Source organism: Hirundo rustica, chromosome 23 (assembly GCF_015227805.2).
Source record: "Hirundo rustica isolate bHirRus1 chromosome 23, bHirRus1.pri.v3, whole genome shotgun sequence".
In the NCBI taxonomy this organism is placed as follows: Eukaryota; Metazoa; Chordata; class Aves; order Passeriformes; family Hirundinidae; genus Hirundo; species Hirundo rustica.
Window position 1 is genome coordinate 5,116,512 of NC_053472.1, and position 12,371 is coordinate 5,128,882.

The window sequence follows — 12,371 nt, forward strand, 5'->3', positions numbered from 1 at the left end:
GCGTCGAGGTCAAGAGGTGGCACGTGAGGCCCTCTGGGCAAATGACATCCCTGGCATTTCCAGGGCACAAATTCCCCCCCAGTCTGGTGGGCGCCTTCAGGGTGCCCCGAGTCCTTTAGCGCTGGGCGACCTCCCTGTAAGCAGGGCTGGGTCTTTGCTTTGGTGCCTTTGGCCTTTTGCCGTTGTGCTGCTTTGGCTGCCTGGAGAGAGGGGCGCCCCTGTAAGGAGGGTGAGAGGCCTGGTCTCTGCAGCCAAGGGGGAAATGGAGCACCCCCAGGCCACCCTGTAAGCAGGGCAGCGCCTTTTCCCCTTGTCAATTGGTTTATTCCCCTGGCCAGCGTGACCCCCTGTACCCAGGGTGTGTCATGCACAGTCTTCTGTCCCCTGGCCACCCCTCAACATGTTTAGGCCCTTATAGAGGGCAACCGTGCAGCGCCCCCGGGGCAGGGCTGAAGCTCTCGTCTCCTGCTCAGCAGCAGGCAGGGCACCCACACAGAGCTCGCTCCCACTCCTGGCACCTTGTCCCTGTGTGTCTTCCTTTGTCTAGTCGGTATGAGTGAGGCAGTGTGTGTGTCCCCCGTAGGCATAGAGCAGGTTAGCTTAGGCTTCCCAGCAGGGGGAGAGGAGCTCTGTGACTCAGCCAGGGGTGCCCTGTCCAGCTGCAGGAAGAGACAGGGCCCGGCCTGGCCCCTTGCTCCTGAGGACAGAGCCAAGCCCCTTAATGGCAGCGTGGGCACCGGGACCCGCCTGTAGCCAGGGCCTGGGTGCGAGCCTGTGCTGCCGGGCTGCCTGTCCTTGCAGCTGACCTGCCAGCGTGCCTGGCCTGCCCTCAGAGCAGGCAGCAGCTGCAGCCTCCTGTAAGCAGGGGTGCAGCCTCTTTGGGCCGCTGCTTTGCAAGCCCAGCTTCATTTGCCCAGGGGGCCTCGTTGCCACCAGTGGAAGGGCCTGCAGCGTCCGACGCTCAGGTGAGACAGCCTGTGCTTGGAGAGTTCTCTGGCCGTGGGGGGGTGTGTGGGAGGCCCGGTGGTGCTTGGCACAGCTCCCTCTGGGGCTCTTGGCTGCCATTTCCCTTCACTGGTTTGTTGGAGCTTCTCAGGCCTCACCGTGTCCTTCTTCCCTTGCCAGAAGCCATCGAGCAAGAAAGAAGAGACGTCGTGAGGCAAGACTGAAGAGGAGGATCAGCGGCGTCGAGGTCAAGAGTGGAGCGGCGAGGTCAAGAGTGAAGAAGAGGATCAGCGGCTTCGAGGTCAAGAGGTGGCACGTGAGGCCCTCTGGGCAAATGACATCCCTGGCATTTCCAGGGCACAAATTCCCCCCCAGTCTGGTGGGCGCCTTCAGGGTGCCCCGAATCCTTTAGCGCTGGGCGACCTCCCTGTAAGCAGGGCTGGGTCTTTGCTTTGGTGCCTTTGGTGCCTTTTGCTGTTCTGCTGCTTTGGCTGCCTGGAGAGAGGGGCGCCCCTGTAAGGAGGGTGAGAGCCTCTGTCTCCAAACAGGAGGAGGGAAATGGAGCCTCCCCCGAGCCCCCCTGTAGGCAGGGCAGGGCCTTTTCCCCATCCCCAGCAGAATTCGGTCTTCAGGGCTGGGCCCCTGTCCCCGGCATTAGGCCATGAGCTCGACTGCCTGGCTGTTGAGTCTCATTCCTGCTCCTGCAGGGGGGAAGGCCAAGTTTTGCGGCTGCCTGGGTGTTGACCAGCCTGTAAGCAGGGTCTGGGTCTGGGAGCCTTTGTGCTCCCTCAGCTGGCAGCCTGTGTGGGGTGACCCCTCCGTTAGCCAGGGGCAGGTCAGGATGCCCCCGAAGGAGAGACAAGGAGCCTCTCTGGGCCTTTGGGGCCAGCGCCACCCCGTAAGTTGGGGCCAGCGGCCTAGAGTCCCAGGCCCTTTCAGTCCAGGCAGTGGCTGCAGCCTCCTGTAAGCAGGGGTGCAGCCTCTTTGGCCGCTGCTTTGCAAGCCCAGCTTCATTTGCCCAGGGGGCCTCGTTGCCACCAGTGGAAGGGCCTGCAGCGTCCGACGCTCAGGTGAGACAGCCTGTGCTTGGAGAGTTCTCTGGCCGTGGGGGGTGTGCGGGAGGCCCGGTGGTGCTTGGCACAGCTCCCTCTGGGGCTCTTGGCTGCCATTTCCCTTCACTGGTTTGTTGGAGCTTCTCAGGCCTCACCGTGTCCTTCTTCCTTGCCAGAAGCCATCGAGGAAGAAAGAAGAGACGTCGTGAGGCAAGACTGAAGAGGAGGATCAGCGGCGTCGAGGTCAAGAGTGGAGCGGCGAGGTCAAGAGTGAAGAAGAAGATCAGCGGCGTCGAGGTCAAGAGTGGAGCGGCGAGGTCAAGAGTGAAGAAGAGGATCAGCGGCTTCGAGGTCAAGAGGTGGCACGTGAGGCCCTCTGGGCAAATGACATCCCTGGCATTTCCAGGGCACAAATTCCCCCCCAGTCTGGTGGGCGCCTTCAGGGTACCCCGAGTCCTTTAGCGCTGGGCGACCTCCCTGTAAGCAGGGCTGGGTCTTTGCTTTGGTGCCTTTTGCTGTTCTGCTGCTTTGGCTGCCTGGAGAGAGGGGCGCCCCTGTAAGGAGGGTGAGAGCCTCTGTCTCCAAACAGGAGGAGGGAAATGGAGCCTCCCCCGAGCCCCCCTGTAGGCAGGGCAGGGCCTTTTCCCCATCCCCAGCAGAATTCGGTCTTCAGGGCTGGGCCCCTGTCCCCGGCATTAGGCCATGAGCTCGACTGCCTGGCTGTTGAGTCTCATTCCTGCTCCCGCAGGGGGGAAGGCCAAGTTTTTTTTTTTGCGGCTGCCTGGGTGTTGACCAGCCTGTAAGCAGGGTCTGGGTCTGGGAGCCTTTGTGCTCCCTCAGCTGGCAGCCTGTGTGGGGTGACCCCTCCGTTAGCCAGGAGCAGGTCAGGATGCCCCCGAAGGAGAGACAAGGAGCCTCTCTGGGCCTTTGGGGCCAGCGCCACCCCGTAAGTTGGGGCCAGCGGCCTAGAGTCCCAGGCCCTTTCAGTCCAGGCAGTGGCTGCAGCCTCCTGTAAGCAGGGGTGCAGCCTCTTTGGCCGCTGCTTTGCAAGCCCAGCTTCATTTGCCCAGGGGGCCTCGTTGCCAGCAGTGGAAGGGCCTGCAGCGTCCGACGCTCAGGTGAGACAGCCTGTGCTTGGAGAGTTCTCTGGCCGTGGGGGGTGTGCGGGAGGCCCGGTGGTGCTTGGCACAGCTCCCTCTGGGGCTCTTGGCTGCCATTTCCCTTCACTGGTTTGTTGGAGCTTCTCAGGCCTCACCGTGTCCTTCTTCCTTGCCAGAAGCCATCGAGGAAGAAAGAAGAGACGTCGTGAGGCAAGACTGAAGAGGAGGATCAGCGGCGTCGAGGTCAAGAGTGGAGCGGTGAGGTCAAGAGTGAAGAAGAAGATCAGCGGCGTCGAGGTCAAGAGTGGAGCGGCGAGGTCAAGAGTGAAGAAGAGGATCAGCGGCGTCGAGGTCAAGAGGTGGCACGTGAGGCCCTCTGGGCAAATGACATCCCTGGCATTTCCAGGGCACAAATTCCCCCCCAGTCTGGTGGGCGCCTTCAGGGTGCCCCGAGTCCTTTAGCGCTGGGCGACCTCCCTGTAAGCAGGGCTGGGTCTTTGCTTTGGTGCCTTTGGTGCCTTTTGCTGTTCTGCTGCTTTGGCTGCCTGGAGAGAGGGGCGCCCCTGTAAGGAGGGTGAGAGGCCTGGTCTCTGCAGCCAAGGGGGAAATGGAGCACCCCCAGGCCACCCTGTAAGCAGGGCAGCGCCTTTTCCCCTTGTCAATTGGTTTATTCCCCTGGCCAGCGTGACCCCCTGTACCCAGGGTGTGTCATGCACAGTCTTCTGTCTCCTGGCCACCCCTCAACATGTTTAGGCCCTTATAGAGGGCAACCGTGCAGCGCCCCCGGGGCAGGGCTGAAGCTCTCGTCTCCTGCTCAGCAGCAGGCAGGGCACCCACACAGAGCTCGCTCCCACTCCTGGCACCTTGTCCCTGTGTGTCTTCCTTTGTCTAGTCGGTATGAGTGAGGCAGTGTGTGTGTCCCCCGTAGGCATAGAGCAGGTTAGCTTAGGCTTCCCAGCAGGGGGAGAGGAGCTCTGTGACTCAGCCAGGGGTGCCCTGTCCAGCTGCAGGAAGAGACAGGGCCCGGCCTGGCCCCTTGCTCCTGAGGACAGAGCCAAGCCCCTTAATGGCAGCGTGGGCACCGGGACCCACCTGTAGCCAGGGCCTGGGTGCGAGCCTGTCCTGCCGGGCTGCCTGTCCTTGCAGCTGACCTGCCAGCGTGCCTGGCCTGCCCTCAGAGCAGGCAGCAGCTGCAGCCTCCTGTAAGCAGGGGTGCAGCCTCTTTGGCCGCTGCTTTGCAAGCCCAGCTTCATTTGCCCAGGGGGCCTCGTTGCCACCAGTGGAAGGGCCTGCAGCGTCCGACGCTCAGGTGAGACAGCCTGTGCTTGGAGAGTTCTCTGGCCGTGGGGGGTGTGCGGGAGGCCCGGTGGTGCTTGGCACAGCTCCCTCTGGGGCTCTTGGCTGCCATTTCCCTTCACTGGTTTGTTGGAGCTTCTCAGGCCTCACCGTGTCCTTCTTCCTTGCCAGAAGCCATCGAGGAAGAAAGAAGAGACGTCGTGAGGCAAGACTGAAGAGGAGGATCAGCGGCGTCGAGGTCAAGAGTGGAGCGGCGAGGTCAAGAGTGAAGAAGAGGATCAGCGGCTTCGAGGTCAAGAGGTGGCACGTGAGGCCCTCTGGGCAAATGACATCCCTGGCATTTCCAGGGCACAAATTCCCCCCCAGTCTGGTGGGCGCCTTCAGGGTGCCCCGAGTCCTTTAGCGCTGGGCGACCTCCCTGTAAGCAGGGCTGGGTCTTTGCTTTGGTGCCTTTGGTGCCTTTTGCCGTTGTGCTGCTTTGGCTGCCTGGAGAGAGGGGCGCCCCTGTAAGGAGGGTGAGAGCCTCTGTCTCCAAACAGGAGGAGGGAAATGGAGCCTCCCCCGAGCCCCCCTGTAGGCAGGGCAGGGCCTTTTCCCCATCCCCAGCAGAATTCGGTCTTCAGGGCTGGGCCCCTGTCCCCGGCATTAGGCCATGAGCTCGACTGCCTGGCTGTTGAGTCTCATTCCTGCTCCCGCAGGGGGGAAGGCCAAGTTTTTTTTTTGCGGCTGCCTGGGTGTTGACCAGCCTGTAAGCAGGGTCTGGGTCTGGGAGCCTTTGTGCTCCCTCAGCTGGCAGCCTGTGTGGGGTGACCCCTCCGTTAGCCAGGAGCAGGTCAGGATGCCCCCGAAGGAGAGACAAGGAGCCTCTCTGGGCCTTTGGGGCCAGCGCCACCCCGTAAGTTGGGGCCAGCGGCCTAGAGTCCCAGGCCCTTTCAGTCCAGGCAGTGGCTGCAGCCTCCTGTAAGCAGGGGTGCAGCCTCTTTGGCCGCTGCTTTGCAAGCCCAGCTTCATTTGCCCAGGGGGCCTCGTTGCCACCAGTGGAAGGGCCTGCAGCGTCCGACGCTCAGGTGAGACAGCCTGTGCTTGGAGAGTTCTCTGGCCGTGGGGGGTGTGCGGGAGGCCCGGTGGTGCTTGGCACAGCTCCCTCTGGGGCTCTTGGCTGCCATTTCCCTTCACTGGTTTGTTGGAGCTTCTCAGGCCTCACCGTGTCCTTCTTCCCTTGCCAGAAGCCATCGAGGAAGAAAGAAGAGACGTCGTGAGGCAAGACTGAAGAGGAGGATCAGCGGCGTCGAGGTCAAGAGTGGAGCGGTGAGGTCAAGAGTGAAGAAGAAGATCAGCGGCGTCGAGGTCAAGAGTGGAGCGGCGAGGTCAAGAGTGAAGAAGAGGATCAGCGGCGTCGAGGTCAAGAGGTGGCACGTGAGGCCCTCTGGGCAAATGACATCCCTGGCATTTCCAGGGCACAAATTCCCCCCCAGTCTGGTGGGCGCCTTCAGGGTGCCCCGAGTCCTTTAGCGCTGGGCGACCTCCCTGTAAGCAGGGCTGGGTCTTTGCTTTGGTGCCTTTGGTGCCTTTTGCTGTTCTGCTGCTTTGGCTGCCTGGAGAGAGGGGCGCCCCTGTAAGGAGGGTGAGAGGCCTGGTCTCTGCAGCCAAGGGGGAAATGGAGCACCCCCAGGCCACCCTGTAAGCAGGGCAGCGCCTTTTCCCCTTGTCAATTGGTTTATTCCCCTGGCCAGCGTGACCCCCTGTACCCAGGGTGTGTCATGCACAGTCTTCTGTCTCCTGGCCACCCCTCAACATGTTTAGGCCCTTATAGAGGGCAACCGTGCAGCGCCCCCGGGGCAGGGCTGAAGCTCTCGTCTCCTGCTCAGCAGCAGGCAGGGCACCCACACAGAGCTCGCTCCCACTCCTGGCACCTTGTCCCTGTGTGTCTTCCTTTGTCTAGTCGGTATGAATGAGGCAGTGTGTGTGTCCCCCGTAGGCATAGAGCAGGTTAGCTTAGGCTTCCCAGCAGGGGGAGAGGACCTCTGTGACTCAGCCAGGGTTGCCCTGTCCAGCTGCAGGAAGAGACAGGGCCCGGCCTGGCCCCTTGCTCCTGAGGACAGAGCCAAGCCCCTTAATGGCAGCGTGGGCACCGGGACCCACCTGTAGCCAGGGCCTGGGTGCGAGCCTGTCCTGCCGGGCTGCCTGTCCTTGCAGCTGACCTGCCAGCGTGCCTGGCCTGCCCTCAGAGCAGGCAGCAGCTGCAGCCTCCTGTAAGCAGGGGTGCAGCCTCTTTGGCCGCTGCTTTGCAAGCCCAGCTTCATTTGCCCAGGGGGCCTCGTTGCCACCAGTGGAAGGGCCTGCAGCGTCCGACGCTCAGGTGAGACAGCCTGTGCTTGGAGAGTTCTCTGGCCGTGGGGGGTGTGTGGGAGGCCCGGTGGTGCTTGGCACAGCTCCCTCTGGGGCTCTTGGCTGCCATTTCCCTTCACTGGTTTGTTGGAGCTTCTCAGGCCTCACCGTGTCCTTCTTCCCTTGCCAGAAGCCATCGAGCAAGAAAGAAGAGACGTCGTGAGGCAAGACTGAAGAGGAGGATCAGCGGCGTCGAGGTCAAGAGTGGAGCGGCGAGGTCAAGAGTGAAGAAGAGGATCAGCGGCTTCGAGGTCAAGAGGTGGCACGTGAGGCCCTCTGGGCAAATGACATCCCTGGCATTTCCAGGGCACAAATTCCCCCCCAGTCTGGTGGGCGCCTTCAGGGTGCCCCGAATCCTTTAGCGCTGGGCGACCTCCCTGTAAGCAGGGCTGGGTCTTTGCTTTGGTGCCTTTGGTGCCTTTTGCTGTTCTGCTGCTTTGGCTGCCTGGAGAGAGGGGCGCCCCTGTAAGGAGGGTGAGAGCCTCTGTCTCCAAACAGGAGGAGGGAAATGGAGCCTCCCCCGAGCCCCCCTGTAGGCAGGGCAGGGCCTTTTCCCCATCCCCAGCAGAATTCGGTCTTCAGGGCTGGGCCCCTGTCCCCGGCATTAGGCCATGAGCTCGACTGCCTGGCTGTTGAGTCTCATTCCTGCTCCCGCAGGGGGGAAGGCCAAGTTTTTTTTTTGCGGCTGCCTGGGTGTTGACCAGCCTGTAAGCAGGGTCTGGGTCTGGGAGCCTTTGTGCTCCCTCAGCTGGCAGCCTGTGTGGGGTGACCCCTCCGTTAGCCAGGAGCAGGTCAGGATGCCCCCGAAGGAGAGACAAGGAGCCTCTCTGGGCCTTTGGGGCCAGCGCCACCCCCGTAAGTTGGGGCCAGCGGCCTAGAGTCCCAGGCCCTTTCAGTCCAGGCAGTGGCTGCAGCCTCCTGTAAGCAGGGGTGCAGCCTCTTTGGCCGCTGCTTTGCAAGCCCAGCTTCATTTGCCCAGGGGGCCTCGTTGCCAGCAGTGGAAGGGCCTGCAGCGTCCGACGCTCAGGTGAGACAGCCTGTGCTTGGAGAGTTCTCTGGCCGTGGGGGGTGTGCGGGAGGCCCGGTGGTGCTTGGCACAGCTCCCTCTGGGGCTCTTGGCTGCCATTTCCCTTCACTGGTTTGTTGGAGCTTCTCAGGCCTCACCGTGTCCTTCTTCCTTGCCAGAAGCCATCGAGGAAGAAAGAAGAGACGTCGTGAGGCAAGACTGAAGAGGAGGATCAGCGGCGTCGAGGTCAAGAGTGGAGCGGCGAGGTCAAGAGTGAAGAAGAAGATCAGCGGCGTCGAGGTCAAGAGTGGAGCGGCGAGGTCAAGAGTGAAGAAGAGGATCAGCGGCGTCGAGGTCAAGAGGTGGCACGTGAGGCCCTCTGGGCAAATGACATCCCTGGCATTTCCAGGGCACAAATTCCCCCCCAGTCTGGTGGGCGCCTTCAGGGTGCCCCGAGTCCTTTAGTGCTGGGCGACCTCCCTGTAAGCAGGGCTGGGTCTTTGCTTTGGTGCCTTTGGTGCCTTTTGCTGTTCTGCTGCTTTGGCTGCCTGGAGAGAGGGGCGCCCCTGTAAGGAGGGTGAGAGGCCTGGTCTCTGCAGCCAAGGGGGAAATGGAGCACCCCCAGGCCACCCTGTAAGCAGGGCAGCGCCTTTTCCCCTTGTCAATTGGTTTATTCCCCTGGCCAGCGTGACCCCCTGTACCCAGGGTGTGTCATGCACAGTCTTCTGTCCCCTGGCCACCCCTCAACATGTTTAGGCCCTTATAGAGGGCAACCGTGCAGCGCCCCCGGGGCAGGGCTGAAGCTCTCGTCTCCTGCTCAGCAGCAGGCAGGGCACCCACACAGAGCTCGCTCCCACTCCTGGCACCTTGTCCCTGTGTGTCTTCCTTTGTCTAGTCGGTATGAGTGAGGCAGTGTGTGTGTCCCCCGTAGGCATAGAGCAGGTTAGCTTAGGCTTCCCAGCAGGGGGAGAGGAGCTCTGTGACTCAGCCAGGGGTGCCCTGTCCAGCTGCAGGAAGAGACAGGGCCCGGCCTGGCCCCTTGCTCCTGAGGACAGAGCCAAGCCCCTTAATGGCAGCGTGGGCACCGGGACCCGCCTGTAGCCAGGGCCTGGGTGCGAGCCTGTGCTGCCGGGCTGCCTGTCCTTGCAGCTGACCTGCCAGCGTGCCTGGCCTGCCCTCAGAGCAGGCAGCAGCTGCAGCCTCCTGTAAGCAGGGGTGCAGCTTCTTTGGCCGCTGCTTTGCAAGCCCAGCTTCATTTGCCCAGGGGGCCTCGTTGCCACCAGTGGAAGGGCCTGCAGCGTCCGACGCTCAGGTGAGACAGCCTGTGCTTGGAGAGTTCTCTGGCATGGGGATAGTTGGCACAGAGGAGTTACAAGTGGAATTCTGCACCGTGTCTTTTTTCTCTACATTTCCCTTCCCTTTAGCGTTTTTGGCTATCTTGAGAAAGGTTTTGTTGGTTTTGTCTCTCAGTTTGTTTTTTGGTTTTTAGAGCAGTTTTATTGGGTTGAAATCCTCTTTATTTAGCATTCACGAAATCCTTTTCTCTCCAGGAGCAGCAGCTCTGTTTTTTCTGCTCCTCCATCTTTTTTTCCATCAATAAAGTTCTTTTTCAGTGTCTGGTTTACATTTTTTCATGCTCCCTCTCTCATGCTTTTACACCTCTGCTGTGTTTCTTTGACGTTTTCCCCTGGAGCTGCGGATTGTGATGTCATGAGGCATTTGCCCATCCCTGGTGTTCCTACATGCAGGTTTGTTACCATGTTTTATACCATGTTTGTCCAGGTAAGTGCCATTACCCTGCTTCTGCTGACATCTTATGGGCAGATTTCTGTGAGTTATCTGAGAAGAATATGAGAGTGAGTTGTAATCATGTGCTGACTGGCAGGAACTCAAACCCCTTAGGCATAAATGTTACACCAGATGCTGCTTAGCTTCCACTTTGGAACATGCTCGAGCTCCCTCAGCCACAGGGGGACATTTCTTCCATTAAGTACAGACAGGAGGTGTTTGCTCTTTGCAATGAATTCTTCAACATTTAAGGGAGATTTATTAAGCATATGTGTTGGCTTTTCTTGTTTATTCCTGGGGTTCCCAGCTGTGAATTCCCTGGCAATAGGAAAGCAACCTCAGCAAAGCCTGGTTTTACTCATGCCTCTTGTGCTTCTTGGCCGAAATGAAAGAATTCTCCAAGTGCCAGGGCTTCCACTTGCTGAGTTTTAGGTACTTAGGTAAAAATAACTAATCAAAAGGTAAGTTATTTATAATAAAAATAGATAATAAAAAATTAATGATAATGGATAATAAGTAATAGCTCAAAGAGCTGAGCACTCAGCAGCACAGTTCTTTGTGTGCTTGGGTAAGTTCTCACTGCTACAATCCTCAATTCTTTTCCCCTTTCATTTCTAACTTTTTTCCTAGCGTTAGGATTCTGCTTTCTAAGGCTCTGTGCTTCTTTATGACGTTGATGTGTATATTCAGAATCTCCTACACTAATAGTTCCAAGCAGAGGCTTGGCCTGGACTAAAAGAAAGGAAGGAATTTCTTAAGGGTGTGTTTTTCTGTGGAAAACTGCTCCTCAGGGATGTGAAGTGACCTATTGGCTGTCCCTGAAGACAACAGTAGAAGGGATGGGGGACTTGAGCTCCCAGCTCTGCTGTGGGAGCCCAGACATGCATGGGTTCTACAGCCTAAGCAGGAGTAGACAACAAACGGGCTGAGCTGCCTGGGAAGCAGTAGAAAATCCCCCTCTGCTCTGAACAATTTGTCATTTATGGACTGGGAGCAATTCCCGAGTAGTGACCCTGTAGGCAGAAGCGGTGGGTGTGGCTGGAGGGCTGCTGGTGTCGGGGGTGTGGTGCTGACAAGGGAAACAGCAGTGCTGGCCGAGAGCCTGGAGGAGCCACAGCCCTGGCCGTGGGCAGGCAGCGCTGCCGCCTCCTCTTCCAGGCGCTGGGCTGGCCTGGGGCAGGAGGGCTCCTCAGCAGGGGAAGCCCTTTCTCCCTCAGCCCTGCACATGTGCCATTGTCCCTGCTAACAATGGGGAGAGGAGGGAGCGCTGGAGCTGATGACACAAACCCCAGGGCAGGAGCAGCTGGTGGCTCTCAAGGGAAGCTCTGTGTGCAGCCACAGCCGCTGCCCTGCCAGCACTGCCCGGGTCCCAGCAGGGACTGTTGACAGCCTCAGGGTAGGACTGAGCCCTCTGCACTGCTGGAAAGGGGCAAAAACTGTCTTTATCATGGAATAGCCTGAGTTGGGAGGGGTCATTGAGTCCCAACAGTCCCACCCTGTGCATCCCTGAGAGCGTTGTCCAAACGCTCCTGGAGCTCTGGCAGCCTTGGGGCAGGGACGGTTCACTGGAGAGTCTGGTCAGTGCCCCAGCACCCTCTTTTCCTAAAATATCCAACCTCAATCTCCCCCGGCACAGCTCCACCCGTTCCTTTACTTCCTCTTCCGGGTCATCAAAGAGCAGAGGTCAGTGCTGCCCCTCAGAAGGAAGTTTTAGATTTATTTAACTGTAGACTATTTAAACTGCCTCTCTCCGGGGTTTGGGGCTTCCCAGCTGGCTCAGAGCATACCCTTCAGGCAGCTGCTTCCTGTGTTCCTCTCTGGTGCTGTCCCTAGGAACCTGTGTGGTGAGAGTTAACCACCCTGGCCTAATGGTTCCCTCATAAATAAGGAATGCTAATAAACACTCTATTCCTTAAGGCCCAGCAGATAGGAAGAGAATAATCAAGGAAGATATTTCCACTTTCTGTAACTTGCATTAGTCATCCCTCCTGAGACAGAGGGGAAAGCTTGGCTGGGGATGGGCAGCAGAAATGGTGCTGTGTTCTACATCTTTTCTGCCCAGCACCTGCTGGGAAGCCCCCAGCAACTTATCCTTTCTGACATGAGTAAGTTTCCCTAAAACAAAGGGTTTTGTCTGGGAATCCATCCTGTCTCGGGGTTTCCAGTGCTGCACATCCTGTATCAGCCCCACAGGTACTCCCGTTTTAAAAGGAGTGAGGGTGGATGTGTCACAGGTCTTCAGCAGGTGCTGGAGGGGAGTTTCACTGTCTGAAGTGGCAGCTTTTCCTAATTCCAACTCTGTCCATGTTTGTTCCCCTCCAAAGAGCCTGTGGGATGTGGCACCTTGCAAAGAGCTTGGAATACAGGCCCTGTGGCCACTGACCCTGCAGGTAAGAAACAGGTCTGCAAACTGAGCCAGGAGTTAGCTGCCAAACCTGCCGGGCTCAGCTGGCAGAGATGCCTCTCCTGCCCCCAGGGATGAGTCTCCCTCGCAGCTCAGCAGAGATCAGGTTTGCAGGGCACGGTGCAGAAAGCAGCTCCAAAAAAAAAAACCAAAAAACAACCAGACCCTGCCAAGAACTAACAGGATGCGATGGGAGGCAGTGAGGAGGAGGCTGGAGCAGGCAGCCAAGCACCCTTCCCACTCAGTCTGGAGAGCAGATGGAGCAAACTAAGAGCTCTCCACCTCAGTCAACCTCCTCTTCCAGGCTGAGCTGGCTCCTCGTGTCCTGGCTGGCTCCCACAAGGATTCCCATGACTTGCAAAGAGATTTTAGTGGTCTTGGGCTGGAGGCAG

At 59.0% G+C, this 12,371-nt stretch overlaps 2 long non-coding RNA genes across 4 annotated transcripts; both read left to right on the forward strand.

The window, feature by feature from the left end:
• The first annotated feature begins 909 nt into the window (after positions 1-909).
• LOC120762636 (uncharacterized) lies at positions 910-7,629 on the forward strand. 3 transcript variants are annotated; one of them, XR_009208482.1, is made up of 7 exons: positions 910-965; positions 1,126-2,015; positions 2,174-3,115; positions 3,274-4,406; positions 4,565-5,460; positions 5,620-5,794; positions 6,979-7,629. It is a non-coding gene; the product is annotated as an uncharacterized LOC120762636 (long non-coding RNA). The 3 variants fall into 3 exon arrangements; XR_009208483.1 differs by lacking the exon at positions 6,979-7,629 and having other exon boundaries at positions 3,274-3,360; positions 3,415-4,406; positions 5,620-6,231; XR_009208481.1 differs by lacking the exon at positions 6,979-7,629 and having other exon boundaries at positions 5,620-6,231.
• A 9-nt stretch (positions 7,630-7,638) lies between these two features.
• LOC120762637 (uncharacterized) lies at positions 7,639-9,402 on the forward strand. Its single transcript, XR_005703934.1, has 2 exons — positions 7,639-7,808; positions 7,967-9,402. It is a non-coding gene; the product is annotated as an uncharacterized LOC120762637 (long non-coding RNA).
• Positions 9,403-12,371: the final 2,969 nt, after the last annotated feature.